General features: G+C 37.0%; 1 protein-coding gene and 1 pseudogene across 3 annotated transcripts in view; one reads left to right on the top strand and one right to left on the bottom strand.

Annotated features, from left to right (window-relative positions):
• HDAC9 (histone deacetylase 9) overlaps positions 1–16,946 on the top strand; it is a 918,445-nt gene that overhangs the window by 92,157 nt on the left and 809,342 nt on the right. The gene's annotated exons all lie outside the window — the stretch shown is intronic.
• Positions 937–1,041, bottom strand: LOC123836202 (U6atac minor spliceosomal RNA; annotated as a pseudogene).

Below are 16,946 nucleotides of genomic sequence, written 5' to 3'. Positions count from 1 at the left end.
AACCTTTCACGCGTTCTGAAGTCCTGCAATGATAAAGTCCACGTGGAATGTTTTTCTCTCTCTTGCTTTCATAACAAATTGATTTTTACTGGAATTTCTCTCTGTTGGTCTTGACAAAGTGTCCATGCTGGGGTTTTTTAATTTTTCTCCTGACAACTTGAGAATCAAGGCAGCAGAGCCCAGGGGGCCAACTGTCTGGATGCCGATTGTGGTTTCTCATTCCCACGTGGTTACTGCTTCTTGCTTGGAGCAGTTCCTGCAGGCGATGTTCTGTTTTTTTCCTCTCCATCTCTTGTTTTTGAAGTGTTTGTACAAAGGGTATTATTTTGTTTAGTTTGGTTATTAGTTGAATATTGGCCATACAAGTCATTGCCCGATGCAGGTCCAGTGTCAGGGAGGGACGGTGCCCACCACCAGCCTGCTCTTCCCTGATGGCCGTCAGTCCAAAGAGGAATACCGATTAGGCTGAAGCCAGTGGAGCACGACATGTATACAGAACCCGATCTTGTCGGTGTGTCTAGAAAAGCTGCCTTTTTTCTTTTTTAAATCCTTGATCTTTTTAATCTTCACTAATTTGAAAGATGACACGTGATCGTGTGTCGTCATTTTTGCTTGCATTCTTCTTAGTGGTTTTGAACATTTTTCGATGTATTTATTGGATTCCCCTGTTTTGAATTTTTCTGTGTCTGTTGCATATGTTTCTTCTAGACTATTCTATTTTTTATTGACTTCAAGAGCTTTTTGTTTATTATTGAAATTATATTTTATTACAGTAAAATATATATAACATTAAATTGACCATTTTAACCCTTTTAGAGTGTACACTTCGGTGACATTAAGTACATTCACATTTTTATTGCACAACCATTACCACTATATATCTCTAGAACTTTTTCATCATCCCAAAGTGAAGAAAAAAGAAATCCAGCCATGGCGAGAAACCACAAAGTCGGTGCAGTGTCTTACCCATACATGGTGTACAGGCCCAAGGACCTCCTCCACCCTTGGCAAGGGAAGTGCTAACCTTTTCTCCTTTTACACAGTGGTAGAAAAACTGCTTGAGTGATATAATCCTCTCATTGTTTCTCTGGATCCAAAGCTTCCTTGATTATTGCTACTTCACTTTAAGAGATGTATTCATACATTAAATAAATGGTGAAAAGCTATTTTCATAGGACCATCTTACTGAGCAAATTCTGTTTTGTTGAGTCTTTATAGTGCCTACACTTTTTATTTAATCTACTGGTGTTTGATGTTTTCTTCACTTGCCAATGTGGTATTTCCAGCTGTGCATGGAAATTAATTTTCTGTTTGAATAGACAATTCCAGGAAACTATCTATTAAGGTTATAGGAGGCAAAGAGAGTGTTGTTTTACAATTTTTTTCCTGGTATTCTTGGCATTATAAGGGGAGTAAAAAGGTTGATGTAAGAGTCCATGATTGGCAGTTTATTTTTTATTTTTAACTAATATTATATAAGTAAAATAAACTTTGTCACAGATCACAAAGGCAGTCAATAATAGAATGTGTTTGGCACTGAGAGCTTATCCTCCATTTAATAAAACAGTTCCTAAATGGATCTTCCATGAACTCTAAAACCTTTCTTGGGCAAGAGACCTCTTTCTGTATCTCATTCTGTGGAATCTCAAAATCTAAGGTCCACAGACTCTTATTCAAAACCCCAGGGGCCAGGTGTGTTTTGGAATTGAGAATTTATCAGATTTTTTTAAGGTAGTATGGAACATAAATCCTGTATTACATGTTATGTCAATTTTTTTTTTTTTTTAAATTTATTTATGAGAGAGAGATGGTGGGTTCGGGGAGGGGAGGACAGAGGGAGAGGGAAAAGCAGACTTCCCACCAAAGCAGGGCCGATCCCAGGACCCTGAGATCATGACCTGAGCCTAAAGCAGATGCTTAAATGATGGAACCACCCAGGAACCCCTCATGTCATGTCACTTTTAATGGAGTTTGGGACAGTTCCTGCTAATAAAATAATTTAATATTTATTTCTGCAGTGAAATTCATAGATATTAATAATAAAAGAGATAAAGATAATAAATAGCTTCCTATTTTTTGAGGCCAGTTTTTGTTGCCAGATGAGCTTAGAATTGTTGCCAAATGAATTATGAAAAACTTTGTTCTTTATGATCATGGATAAGGGACAAATAAAATTTTACTTATATTCTAGAGACTTCCAACTCCCTTGGTTAGAAGTGGTGTGGCTCCATGCTCCAGCCATTCCTGCTTCTCCTCAGCTCCACTCAAGATCTGGACTTAGCCTTCTCAATACTACAAATATTTTTGTTTCTGGGGCTCTGTTCCAGAAATCATTATTCAATGATTCCTTTGTTGAATTTAATCTCTTGTTTTTCAGCAATTCTATGCCTGGGTTCTGATCCTTAATACCCAGTTTGTTTGCCATCATTGTAAATGTCTCATCATACCTTATATGAATATATATGAATATATGTGTATGTATCTCTCTATATATGTATGTATGTATACATATATATGTTTGTGTATATATCTATATGTGTGTGTGTGTGTATGTTCTTCATTGTTTCTACTCTTTTGCACTGGTTATTTTCAGTACTTGAAATGCCTTTTCCTTTCCTCCCTTTAAATTTATCCCCTACCACATCATTCTACTAGGGCAATTTACTTTCTCCCTCTGTGATATCCTCTGTGTTCCCTTAGAGCTTTGTATATACCTTTATTATAGCATGCAGTACATTGCTCCTTAGTTATAATGATTCTCTCTCTCCTGTTAGAGTGTAAGGCTTCTGAGAGGAGCACCTCTTTGTATGTCTACTGCCTTACACAGTGCTTGGCATAGCACAAGATTTTCAACCCAAAATAAATAGAAGATGTGTATTTGGAGGGGATAGGGTGAGACTGGGGACTAGGGAAAGAGGGATGTGCAAAAGAAATATATTCATGAGGGGCACCTGGGTGGCTCAGTCGGTTAAGTGCCTAACTCTTGATTTTCATTCAGGTCATGATCTCAGGGTTGTGATATTGAGCCTGGTGTCATTCTCTACTGGGCATGGAGCCTGCTTAAGATTCTTGAAGAAGACATACAAATGGCTAACAGACACATGAAAAAATGTTCATCATCATTAGCCATCAGGGAAATCCAAATCAAAACCACACTGAGATACCACCTTACACCAGTTAGAATGGCAAAAACGGACAGGGAAAGAAACAACAAATGTTGGAGAGGTTGTGGGGAAAGGGGAACCCTCTTACACTGTTGGTGGGAATGCAAGTTGGTACAGACACTTTGGAAAACAGTGTGGAGGTTCCTCAAAAATTTAAAAATAGAGCTACCCTATGACCCAGCAATTGCACTCCTGGGTATTTACCCCAAAGACACAGATGTAGTGAAAAGAAGGGCCACATGCACCCCGATGTTCATAGCAGCAACGTCCGCAGTAGCCAAACTGTGGAAAGAGCCAAGATGCCCTTCAGCAGATGAATGGATAAAGAAGGTGTGGTCCATATATACAATGGAATATTACTCAGCCATCAGAAAAGATGAATACCCAACTTTTACATCAACATGGATGGGACTGGAGGAGATTATGCTAAGTGACATAAGTCAAGCCGAGAAAGTCAATTATCATATGGTTTCACTTATTTGTGGAACATAAGGAATAACATGGAGGTCACTAGGAAAAGGAAGAGAAAAATGGGGGGGGATTGTAGGGAGAGATGAACCATGAGAAACTATGGACTCTGAGAAACAAACAGGGTTTTAGAGGGGAGGGGGGAGGCAGGGTTGGTTAGCCCAGTGATGGGTATTAAGGAGGGCAGGTATTGCATGGAACACTGGGTGTTATACGAAAACAATGGATCACGGATCACCACATCAAAAACCAGTGATGTATTGTATGGTGACTAACATAACATAATAAAATTAAAAAAAAAAAGATTCTCTCTCTGCTCCTTCCTCCACACTTATGCTCTCTCCCTTTCTCTTTCTCTCTCTCTCACTTTCTAAAAAGAAAGAAATTTGTGAACAAGACAGAGTAGTTTAGAGTAGCAGTGCTTTTGTTTATCTTAAATGAATGTTGAGGATTAGAAAACTAAAAGATTTATATGGTTTGGAGAATTAGGAAAACTTCAGAAAGGAGTTGAAGCTGGAGACAAACCTTAGCAAGTGAATGGAGTTGAGGTAGGTAAAGAAGAGTGCACAGTGCTTTCCAGAAAAGGGGGGTGCTTTGTGGAGGGAATGGGTGTGGATGAGTGGAGAAGATATTTAAGTTATTGGCTAGTTATAAGTTCTAAATTAGGAGAGTGATAGAAGGAACAGGTCAGTAGGGCACTTAGGGCTGGATTATATAGAACAATATATTGTAAGAAAAATAATTGGATCTATTTAGAGTAAGATGTCATTGTGAATTAAGGAATAGAACAGGAATGATATGTTAAAAACATTTCTGAAAATAAATGTATTCACAGCATACCCAGTGATGTGTGAACTGAAGGATGGGAAGGGGGCTGGTTTACATCCTTGCACTGAAAACCAGTAGGCGATCATAAGGACCTGAACTGAGATGATGGGAGTGAGACTGAGAATGGAGAAAAAAAGAGTGTGACTTTTGAAAAGTAAAACCATGATGTGATGGGTAATTTGATATCAATTTGACTAGGCCACTGGGTGGTGGATATTTGGTCACACATTATTCTGGGTGTTTCTGTATGGGTTTTATTGAGATTAACATTTAAATTTGTAGACTGAGTAAAGCAGATTGAGCCTCTGTAATATCGGTGGACCTCATCCAGTTAGTTGAAAGCCTGAATAGAACAAAAGGCTGACCTCCTCCAAGTGAGAGAGAATTCTGCCTGGCAGCCTTTGAACTGGAACACTGGTTCTTCCTGGTTCTTCAGAGGCCTGCTGACCTTTAGTTTCAAATGGAGACACCAGCTCTGCAGACTTTGGACTTACCATCCTTCATATTGTGTGAGCCAATTCCTTATGATAAGTCTCTATTTCTTGGAGAACTCTAATATATGTAGGCTATGGAGATTGACTAGATGTGGATGCTACAGGCGAGGGAAGAATTAAAGATGACTTAAAATTTGGGACTGAGAATTCTGGAGGATCATAATAGTACTATGCCATAGGGGAAGTTGGAATAGGCAGTCAATCCTGAGAGAGCATGTGTTTGGTTTTGCTTTTGTTGACTATGAAGTAGTATTGGAGAGTCAAGTGAAATTATTATTATTATTATTTTTTTTTTAAAGATTTTATTTATTTATTTGACAGAGAGAGAGATAGCGAGAGCAGTAACACAAGCAGGGGGAATGGGAGAGGGAGAAGCAGGCTTCTTGCCGAGCAGGGAGCCCGATGTGGGACTCGATCCCAGGACCCTGGGATCATGACCTGAGCCGAAGGCAGACGCTTAACGACTGAGCCACCCAGACGCCCTCAAGTGAAATTATTTTAAGCGGCTGTGGTAAGGTAGGTAGCCTGTGTGGATTGGGCTGGATGTGGCATCTTGGAATCCTGTGCAAGCAAGTGAACAGAGGTCACCTGGCAGAACAAAGTCCACAGGGAGTGAGAGAGAGGAGCAGAGGGTACGGTGGGAATTAGGGACCTAGAGAAGAAAGAGGAGTCCATACACAAAAACCTAGTTGGTGACAGAGTTAACTCTTGACATTGGTTGTCAGTCTCCTCCATGAAGGCGATGGTTTCCCTGCTTCTGTTTCCCCAGTTTTAAATGTTGTGCTTCAGATTTGTGAGATCTCTAGGCCATGACTTTTACCTTTATTTTTCACTTAAATGAAAAATGAAACTGGAATTAGGATTCCTTTGCTCTAGTCTTGACTTGGCATTTAAGTAGACATATAGAAACCAGTTCCACATTTTAATTCCTAGGACTTTGATTTCCTTTTCCAAAAAAGTGAAGCCTGGTTTAAGGATTTATAGGATTTTTTTTTACAGCTGAAAACTGCTGGGGAAAAGTATGCATATGTCAAAAAGTTGTTCTAAGCTGCAAAAGTAGCTTTGGGTAAATTCAGAAAATAAATTTTACAGCAAATCTTCCTCACCACTCTTTTGGAAGTTTTTATTAATTTAATATTAATCAGAATATTGTAATATATTAAATAAATCAAAGCTTTTATATAACTTTGTCTGAAACATCTTTGGACCAACAAATTTCCTCCTAAATATTAAAAGCGTGATTAAAAAACTTCTTTACAGGGGATCTAACCCTCTTTTATATAACTTTAAATTAATATAGTTGTAAAAAAGCCCCAGAAAATAAAAACACACAAGCAGTATTTTTTCTAAAACTCCAATACTATAAAGAAATATCAGTTCTTATGGAATTTTTATTCTATTACAAAGTCTTCTAACTCTTAAAATCTTCTCATAGAATCAACGTATGTAATTAAGAGAGAAGAACCACTGGTTAAAATGATCCTATATGTTTACCATACCTTATTCAACATTATATTACACCTCCTCATATGTTTCTAGATCTGTGCTATAATATCATATAATCTCACAATACCCATTTTAATCCTTTTTGGGTATTTGATCAATGTGTGATGTTTAAATTGTAGTCTATACCCTTTAACAATTTTTTGACTGTACAGTTTGAAATATGGATTTCTAAGAAGTTTGGAAAAATTATGATCTTTCTATTTAAAAAATGTAGAGCGTGTATGTTGATACAATATATGTGATACAGAAACTGTTGAACAGATGGGAAATAGGTGCCATAAGCTTTAATCCAAAGGCATTAAAATACTAACATTAAAAAACCCATTTTCTTCATTAAATGGAACTTGTGCCCCCAGGATATGCACTGTGGGTTAGCTATGGTTTATAATTCCTGTTGTCTGCCTTCGTACTTTCTGGTATGTAAGGGCACACTCTCTGTAGGCATTCTTTCTCAGTGACCGTCTATGTGCAAATTCCATCTGGAAATAACCTGCCTTCAACTAACAAAGTGCTGAATTTTTTTGGTATTTAACGTCTCTTTTGTTTGCTTTGAGGCTTTTCTAATTGAGGACAGTTAATAGGTAAGAAGTCTCTCAGGAAATAGACAATGTCACAACAGTAATCACTTTTCTGATACAGTTCTTCTACCTACAAAGTAATATCTAGAAATATTGTCTATTTCCAGTATGATACTTGAAAATTATTTATTTTTACTTCCAAGACATCCTAAATTTCTGGATTTCTTAGGAAGTGAGTAATTTATGCTGGAATTTATTTTACTTTTGTGTATATTTATATTCAAGTCAGTCATTCTTGTTGGTCAGCTGATATCTTCATTCTTTTTGTGTTGTGTATGGGCATGAGGATCTGCTTTTATTGTTTGCTCTGCAAGCAGATAGAGAAGAGATTAAAAAATAAAATATACATATTTGGGAACATAAAAAAGCATTAGAAAAACTTCTGTGACATCTCTGCTCCATTTATAAGTCACACTAATGACTGCTTTGCTTCTCAGTAATTTTCCATTTGTAACATTTTATACCTGGATACACAAATGTAATGCAATTGAACAAGAAAACAATTATGTCTGGTGGAAATAATGTACTTATCTCATTGAAACAATTGACTTGTTTAAAAATACACAGAAGTTCTGCTCAGACTGCGGTTACCTGTAATTTGTAAAGAATTTCCAGGAAGAATTAAAATCCTCTGATGTAATGGGATCGGCTATTGAATCCATTGGTTGTGAATGATAAATTTCCATTCAGAATTCCCCTGTCATACAAACCTCTATTTGGAATCATTTTGGTTTTGAGAGCTTTCTTCAATAATCTCTGAGTTTTGGCTGGATCCCTGGAAAACTGCACTCAAAGGCTGTATCTTCCAGTGAAAGCTTCATGTTGACTTGTGGGTTCTATGTCAGTGGAACGTTTCAGCACTTTTGGCCTGGCTCAAATGTTTCTTGGCATTTTCTGAGGAGTTTGGCCCATCCCATCTATAGGATCACACTGGATTCTGGATAAACTCTTAAAGCCATCATTCATCTGCAAGCTAATTTGGGATTTTACTGGGTTTTGGAAGTGGACTAATATCATTGGGCAATTGAGGATTCAGTATTTTTAATAATATTTCCAAGGACATACCTACTTTAAAAATAATACAAGGAAAGACTACTTTTCCCTTCGTCCAGCACGGATTCTTCTTGTAACTGATCTTTTCACAGAGGTCAATGTCCTGTTTTAATTCCTCAGTATATTTTTTTCTCTCTTCACCAGTTTCTAAAGTTACTGCAGATCAACAGCATTTTCTTCTTTCTGAAAGAGATTTCTCTGGCTCTGGGCTGACTTCAGTCTTATGATGTGGGACTAATGTGGGTTTTCATTTTTCACGTTAAAAGTACTGCCAAAGCTAGTTAATTTTAGTTGTAACATCATAGAATGTTGGTGCCTGTAGATGCCCTGAAGATGGCCTTGTCCCGTCCTCTCATTTTATACTCAGGCGAGCTGGGCGCAGTTACTTAGTTGGCACAGGAAGCTTAGGCTGGAACTTCTGTTATGACCACTTCACAACAGAGCTGGTCTGTGGAAGCCATCTTTCCGCCCCCAGGACTGCTTAAGATCCACCCCTATTCCTGTCTCAGATTTTGTATCTTCAGGTAGTTTTCCTTAATGCTTTTAAAATAACTCGCCATACTTCGTATGAATTTGGAAAACCAGCAAAAAAAAAAAAAAAAAAGTTTTACATTTGGTTGGGATTTCAAAGTGTTATGTACTATACCATTCTCCTTGTGTTTGGAGCTTCGAGAAATAAATGTGGGAAAGAGAAAGGGATCAAAATTACTGCCTTCTTACAAATAATTGGACTTTGGACCCCATGTTGGACTCAAGGCTGAAGCTGGCTTCCCGTGCCTCCCACAGCTCTGTACCGAACTCAGCCACCCAATCATAGATGGAGAAATGTGGAACTCAGGTGCCCGTTTGACCCCCATGCAGGACCACTCTCAGGAAGGGCTGTTAGGGCTACACCTCTGAGAGACCCCACTGGGAGACCAAGAGCCTGCCACCAGGGTGCTTTCCAAGGACTCTGGCCAACGAGAGCAGCCCTCCACCACCCATAGGAAGCCCCTCCTTTCAAGTAGGTCACCTTCTGGTGTCTTTGTCTTGTCTTGTCTTTTTTTTTTCTTGCCTTACCACTCCGGTTTCCCATCGGTATTCTGACACCAGTGTCATTTACGTTTTTCCCCCTGCCTGATGAGTCATGCTCCCATTATTCTCCTGAATAGAGCTGAAAAAGCGAGAGTAGTGAAGTCAGCCTAGGCAACTGACCATTTGCATTTGAGGAAAATAAATGGGAATTAAACAGTGGTGATGAGAGTGCCTTAAACATGTGCTCAGAATATTCTCATAATGGGAAATGAAGAACTCTTCTACTCTGTCATCACCAGGGTGTTGTTCTTCTGACATTTTTAAGAGAAAGCTTGGGGGGAAGACTTTGACCTCTCGACTTGCTGTCTTTGCTTAATCTCTGCCAGCAACCACCATTATATTTTAATAAATATATTCCCAGGTATCTATGGGGCAGAGTCAAACGATCTTATTTTGTTTTGCTTTTGTCTCCTCCTGGGTCTGAGTTAAGTAAAATTTCAGGTCCTAGAACTGTCTTGGAAGTTTTAGTTGATTTTTAGTTTTATGTAGGTTAAGTGACTACTAGGTTTCATGACTTTGGTTTTTTTCCCAGATATTTTTTAAGCGTTCATCTCTTTTCTTTACCTTCTACATTAACAGTTTAAGATAGTTACTTGTGACAGCCTAGAGAATATTTAACATATCCTTTCTATTAAAGGATTTTTTTTTTCTTTAGGATTTCTTGCCTTGTGAAACATGTTGCACCTGTGTGTAGACACTTTGACTCCATTCAGAAGTAAATTAGAAGCAATTGAACATGGAAATGTTCTGGATACTCACGGATTCTCCCCCACTATGATGCTCACTCGGCTTCTGCTTCCTTTTAGTTGGTTTGAGGCCATTTAGATGAAAAGATATCTGAATGGCAGAGCAGATTTCAGATTTTATGTTTTAAGATGTTAAGATTTAAGATGTTTCAGTACATTCTTGGCATCGAAACCATTGCCTTTAAGATTCATTGTTTCTGAAGAAGTGGTTGAACGGACATCTTGCGAATCACCATCATGTTTTTGCTCAGTGGACCTGTCAAGTGTCTGTTACAGTGAGAACTGAGAAGTTGGCGCACAGGGAACAGTCCAGAGGGTCATGGTGCACAGTGGGAGGCACCATGTGGGGGGGAGACTAGTGGTGGAGACCTATGGACCTGGCTTGAAACTCAGTTCCACCAATGACTTTCAGTCTCTCTGCTGCAGTTTGCTCATCTGCACAATCTGCAGTAACTAATGCTGTCTACTTCAAAAGTCTTGTGAGAGTTGAGTGAATTAAATACCTGGAAGGCACTTTAGAACAGTGTCTGAAACATCATATGTGCTTTATGAATCTTAGCTGTTAAATAGTCTTCACATTCCTACTTGGGTTAGTGGATCAACGTTTACCTGTATTTTTAAGTGTTTTTCTTAGTACATTGTTATTTAGGAAAACCTGACTAGAAAGATCTTCTCTGAGGTATTATTCCTGGCTTGCATTTTTAAGGGTGAACAGTGCATGAAAAGACTATGAGCCTTAATTTTGTATAATTTAATACTAATAAATTAAACCTGGACTCTTTGGTTATCTGTGTGAAATTGATGATTTCAGGCAATTTATTTCCCACTGCCAGTTGTCTTCATTGTTGTCCCTGGTTTTGGCACTAAAATTGTTGTATAGTCACATAGTTGCTCAGATCAGAAGGGAATATTGAGGAAATGGTCCTCCAGTTATTAACAGATAAGTAAGCATAAAATAGCTGGGTATTTTTGAAGAATGTAGGATTAACTAATACCCAGGGGGCATGAAATACCCCAAGGAGAAAATTTCCTAATACGGTGTGTATGTGTTTGGGTGTATGGTGTGTTATATGGGTATGTCGTGTAAGAAATAGTGAAGGAAGAGTTTTGGGGGAACCTAAAAGTGTTATTTTAGTTTGTATAATAATTAACTTGGCTACATCAATATCAGGAAAATAATTAGAATAACAGATTATGTTGAGTGCCTAAAGAAATATGTTTGACAACTTTTAATTTTCTTTCCTCCTACACACCACTTCCTAGTTTGTTTCTGGCACACCAGATGTGTCTCAACACAGTGGCTGATCCGGGTAGAGTTGTGTGAACACCTGTGGCATAACAAATTTTCTCATTTTCATTCCATTTAATGAAACTGAAATGAGAAGGAACACTGTATTTTGCAAATGATGCTATACAGATTTAAGGTGTAGCTTGCCCTTTCTCCAGACCTCTGCATCAATGTTCCCTTTTTCTTTTTCAGTGTTCCTTTTTAAAACTAATGTTAAAATTTATATGTAAATGATGAAGGTACACAAACAAAGCTGATTGTAACCTTGCTTTTCATAGTTAGACACCAGTGGGCTACTGTTGGTTCACAGGAGTTAAGAGGGATGACTGGTGGGGGAAAGAGAAAAAAAATTAGTTACAGGGAAAGTTTTTTTTTTTTTTTTGAATAATACTCTCTTTTCTATTTTCTAGCTTCTTTGAATGGACCAATTAACTGCTGTTTTTTAGCTTAAAACCAGCTTTAGTTCTTGATCTCCATGGAGCAAATACTTTCCATAGCCATTTTTATTTTGTCTTTCATTTATTTACTATAGTAATTTTCCCATTATTTTTAGCCTTCTCTCCATTTAAATGCCAGGGCATGTACTACATTTCAGAAGCTGTAATTTTCTTTCAGAGAAATTAATTTTGTTTTTAGCTTTGGCCTCACATGTGATCCTTGTGGGTATCTCTAGTTTTGAACATCTACCAATAATTTATATAACCATTTAAAAAAATTTTTAATTATAGAATAAATAATATTACCAACAGAAGGGAGATGTTCCTCACCATACCAACCTGTGCAGTTTGTTTCCTTTTGGTTTCAAGTCATATTCAGTTTCAATTTGTATTGCCCTTTTCATATATTATAATCTTTAATGAGTGGTTTCCTTGAGCGGTTTTCTGATAATCAGTAGTTTACTTAATCATTCCTGTGATGTTAAAGTTTTAACCTTATAATATTTTGCTACTATAAATTATGTCACCACAGAAATCTGTTTGAATGTGCCCTTTTTTTGTGGGTGGTTATTTACTCAGTTTAAACTTTCTGGCTTGATATTATGAGGTTAAAAGTTTCAAATAATTTTATGGATCAAGTGATGTGATTTTTAAAAAAATGCCCTTTGAAGTGTTTTGTCAAGTGGCTTTCTACTGTAAATTACCAACAATAATATATGGGTTTATCAGTTTTATTTTTCTAAGAACTTGGACAGGGTTGGATATTGTGTTCTTAGAATTTTTATATTTGTTCATTAAATGTAAAGTGGTACTTCAGCGTTCCCTTAATTTGCCTCACTTTGATAAATAAAATGCTTGAATGCTGTTTTTATGTGCAGTTAATAATTTGATTCCCATGTGCATGTCCATGTTATTGCCTTATTTTTCTTCTGAATTTTGTTTTTCTGTTAGATTGTCCCCTTTTGTAACAGAAAAAAACCTTTGATATCATGTATTTATAAACATTTCTGCAATATGTTGTTTTCCTTTTACCATGACTATTACTTTTCTTAGTAAAAGTTAAAGATTAAACTGTTACACAAAATTTACATCTTATGGTTTCTTTTTTTTGACTCAAGGTTTAGAAAGCTATCATTCTTTCAAAAATACTCAATTTTATGCTAATTTTTATAAACTAAATCATATATTTATACATATATACACAGTCACACACACAGAATGAAAAGGTAGAAGGGGACATTTGTATTATAATTACATTATATGGTATAAATTTTGACCCATTTTCCCCTCAGATCACCAACCAGTTTTCTCATTATCATTTATTAAATAGCTTCCCCCACCCCTGATTGTTTTGAATTTCCTTTTTATTATATTCTTACATATCACTGGATATTTTACTGGACTTTCTATTCTTATTTGTTGATGTATTTCAAAAAATATCAAACCTTATTATTTAAACTATTATCACTTAATAGTGATCACTTAATAGGGGCTGGGGATGGCTCAGTCAGTTAAGCCTCCAATCTTGATTTTGGCTCGGGTCATGATCTCAGGATCGTGAGATCAGACCCTGAGTTGGGCTCTGCCCTCTGGGGAGTGAGCTTGAGATTTCGTTCTCCCTCTCCCTCTGCACCCCCCTGCCTGTCCTCGCGCTTGCATGCTCTCATTCTCTCTCTTTCTCTCAAAAAAAAAAAAAGAAAAAATATATGTATATACTGTTGCTTTATATTAAGTTTTAAAACTAGTTAGCTTAGACCTTTTAAAAAAGGGGCACCTGGGTAGTTTAGTCGTTAAGTGTCTGCCTTCGGCTCAGGTCATGATCTCAGGGTCCTGGGATCAAGCCCTGCATCGGGCTCTGTGCTCCACAGGAAGCCTCCTTCTCCCTCTCCCCCTCCCTCTGCTTGTGTTCCCTCTCTCTCTGTGTCTCTCTCTGTCAAATAAAATCTTTAAAAAAATAAAAAAATAAAAAATAAAAAATCACTGAGCGGGACGCCTGCGTGACTCGGACGGTTGAGCGTCTGCCTTCGGCTCAGGTCATGGTCCCAAGGTCCTGGGATCAAGTCTTGCATTGGGCTCCCTGCTTCTCTCTCTGCCTACCGCTCCCCCTGCTTGTGCTCTCTCTCTGACAAATAAATAAGTAAAATTAAAAAAAAAAATAAAAAATCACTGAGCCTCTATTATATACCAGAAAAAGTGTGGAAAGAGAAATGAAAATTACCTAGTTTCCCCACCCCTGGTAATCAAAGTCTTCCCAGGAAAACAGACATTAAAAAAAAAAAAAAAAAAAAAAGAAACAAAAAACCAGACACATTTATAATGTGATAAAAACCGTAAAAGAGAGGTGAATACAGAACTGTGGTAGCACAGAGGAGAGTAGTCTATTTTCACCTGTTTATTTTTAAAACTAATGAAAGTTTTATTTTAATTGTAATTGCTATTTTATGTCTACAAAATAACTTGAGAACATTTGATTTTTTAATCTTATAATTTCATTTAGGATTATTGTCTGTATCTTATTTATTTCTCAGTTAAGTTCTATAGTTTTCTTTAATATGAAATACTTCCTAGAAGAATTTCAAGTTCATCACGTACATGTTATGAGTATTCTTGTGATAGTCTCTGGGTAATTCTATCTTTGATTTATTTCTTTTAAAAACATGTAATTTTGGTTTAGCACTCAAGGAAGAATTGGAGCACATACTCCTTCCTCTTTTGAGGGGGGGCTCTCAAACATTAATTGATAATACTTCTGGGATTTGATAGGATTTAGCATACACATAAGACACAAATGTAGATGTGTTACCGATATTAATTTCTGAAACTGACAATCGGTCAGTGAGATATTCTTGGACCAAGAAAACATATTCTTAAGAAAATGTGATTGAAATTGTAGAAAACAATTTTGTTTTATAGCCATGGAAACTTTAGACGGATCATCTTTGGCATGTGAATTATAGTTTCTATCACTGCAGCTGTTAATTGGTGACAAGGAGGGGATAAAAGGCATTAGGGGGTTTTGGAAAATAAAACATAAACACACATCAAAGAGTACTCATATCTGGAATTCTGCGTACATCAGTTGTTTAAACCCTCCTATTTAAATGCACAATAAAACTCATTCATTATCTCAGTTTTATAAGGTATGCTTTATTTAAAAATATTTTTGTATTGGCAAATTAGGTCAGGAATAAGCAAGACCTCAATGACGTAAATAAACTAATCCCAGTGGATGATTCTTTGGACTTTCTCTTTTGTGTAATTCTTTTTATGTACAGAGAACACTTCTCTTGGCCAGGATCCCATTATAAAAAAGAAAAGAAAGGTGGGGATGTGGGGGGATAAATATTCCCAGAGAGACTCCTTGAATTTCAGCCCTTTCAGTTACGTGATTATTCTTGTGGTTACATGATGAAAGGATAATGAGGAGTTGGTTTCCTATCTGAATCATAAAAAATGATTTGAATATACATAGGGCCATTGACTTGAATAAATGGATGCCTTTTAAAAATTCTTTTTTGGGAGGCACACTGAAATGATTTTAGTGATCCAAGTTCTGTAACCTCGAGCAAGTTCAAGTGCAGGGAGAAGAGCAGCAGACACTTGATAATAAATGTAGTCCAAGTGTTGATATTTGATTTATGCACTTCTTCATTCAAAAAAAAAAAAAAAAAAGATTTGAGACATTTTGTAAGAAGATTCTTATAAATGTCATTTAATAATGAGAAGTATAGGGGTGCCTGGGTGGCTCAGTTGGTTAAGTGACTGCCTTCAGCTCAGGTCATGATCCTGGAGTCCCGGGATCGAGTCCCGCATCGGGCTCCCTGCTTGGCAGGGAGTCTGCTTCTCCCTCTGACCCTCCCCCCCTCATGTGCTCTCTCTCTCTCTCTCTCTCAAATAAATAAATAAATAAAATCTTAAAAAAAAATAATGAGAAGTATAGAGAAGAAAAGATTATCAGGAAAATATTAATAAGTGGGACGTCTTAACCACAAAATGAAAGTAAATATATTTATATTTATTAATCAAGTCATGTCTCTTATTACATACAAACATGCACTTATTTACATAATTTTTTGTTATGTGTATTAAATATTTGTATTTGTGTTTCATGTCTCTTATTACATACAAACATGCACTTATTTACATAATTTTTTGTTATGTGTATTAAATATTTGTATTTGTGTTTTAAAAACAGTTTTGGTTGTATCATTTAGCTCTGTAGTACTTCAAAGTGATTCCCTTCAAAAGAACTAATGGTTTACCTGTGGGTGATTTCAGATCAACCTGTGCAGTTTAGTACCTAATTTAAGAGTGGAGGGATAAATGGTGCCTGGGTAGCTCAGTCAGTTAAGCATCTGCCTTCAGCTCAGATCATGATCCGAGGGTCCTGGGATTGAGTCCCAGAGCCCGCTTGCCCCTCGCCCCTACTTGTGCTCTCTCTTTCAAATGGTTAAATAAAAAATCTTTAAAACAAAAAAGAGTGGAGGGATAAGAAATGTTTGGGAGAGAAGAGCAGGCATAATAAACATGTAGAACAGTTATTGAATGCTGCATTTGAGAGAGAACTTCAAATGTTTTTTAATAGTTACCCAGATCACAACCTTTCATATTTTCTATCTCAGTAGCTAGCTCTCTTTTCTACTTTACCATCACCTGCAGCAAACAAAACAAAAAATAACTCCCCTAATCTGAAAGCATTTCTAACTAGTGTGGTAGGCTTAATCATTTATATCCAAAGTGTCCTAGCACATCCATTCTAAGTTGTAATGAAGTCATCATTGATAACATAGAGTATCGAAAGAAAATTTAGAGAAAATTTTGATCTAGCTGTCAATGAGAAAGGAAAGAAAGTTGAATAATAGATTAAAATAGCATGAGTTAATGAAAAACAATGAGCCTGGAATTTACTATGTAAATTATGTAGCATGTAAGTCCTGAATATTGAGTCTGAAAAGGACCCCTGCCTTGCTCAGATGTGTAATTTCTGCATTTCTAAAAAAAGATTATTTGAGAGAGAGAGAGAGATTGAGCAAGGGTGGGGAGGGGCAGAGGGAGAGGGGGAGAAGCAGGCTCCCCGTTGAGCAAGGAGCCCGATGCGGCGCTCGCTCCCAGGGCCCCAGGATCATGACCTGAGCCGAAGGCAGATGCTTACCCAACTGAGCCACCCAGGCCCCCCTGCATTTGTTTTTTATTGTATACAACTTAACTGCCCATTAATTGAGTCCTAATCCATTGAATAAACAAAAGTAATTCTTATCATACCTTAGCAGCTTTCCCTCTCCTTAAATATTATTTTCCTTATTTATTATG

This window comes from Mirounga angustirostris, unplaced genomic scaffold, assembly GCF_029215605.1.
Source record: "Mirounga angustirostris isolate CCGP_5_RB_7025 unplaced genomic scaffold, mMirAng1.0.hap1 SCAF_12, whole genome shotgun sequence".
Lineage (NCBI taxonomy): Eukaryota > Metazoa > Chordata > Mammalia > Carnivora > Phocidae > Mirounga > Mirounga angustirostris.
The sequence above is the reverse complement of the archived record's forward strand: the minus strand, read 5'-3'. Positions and strand labels throughout refer to the sequence as shown.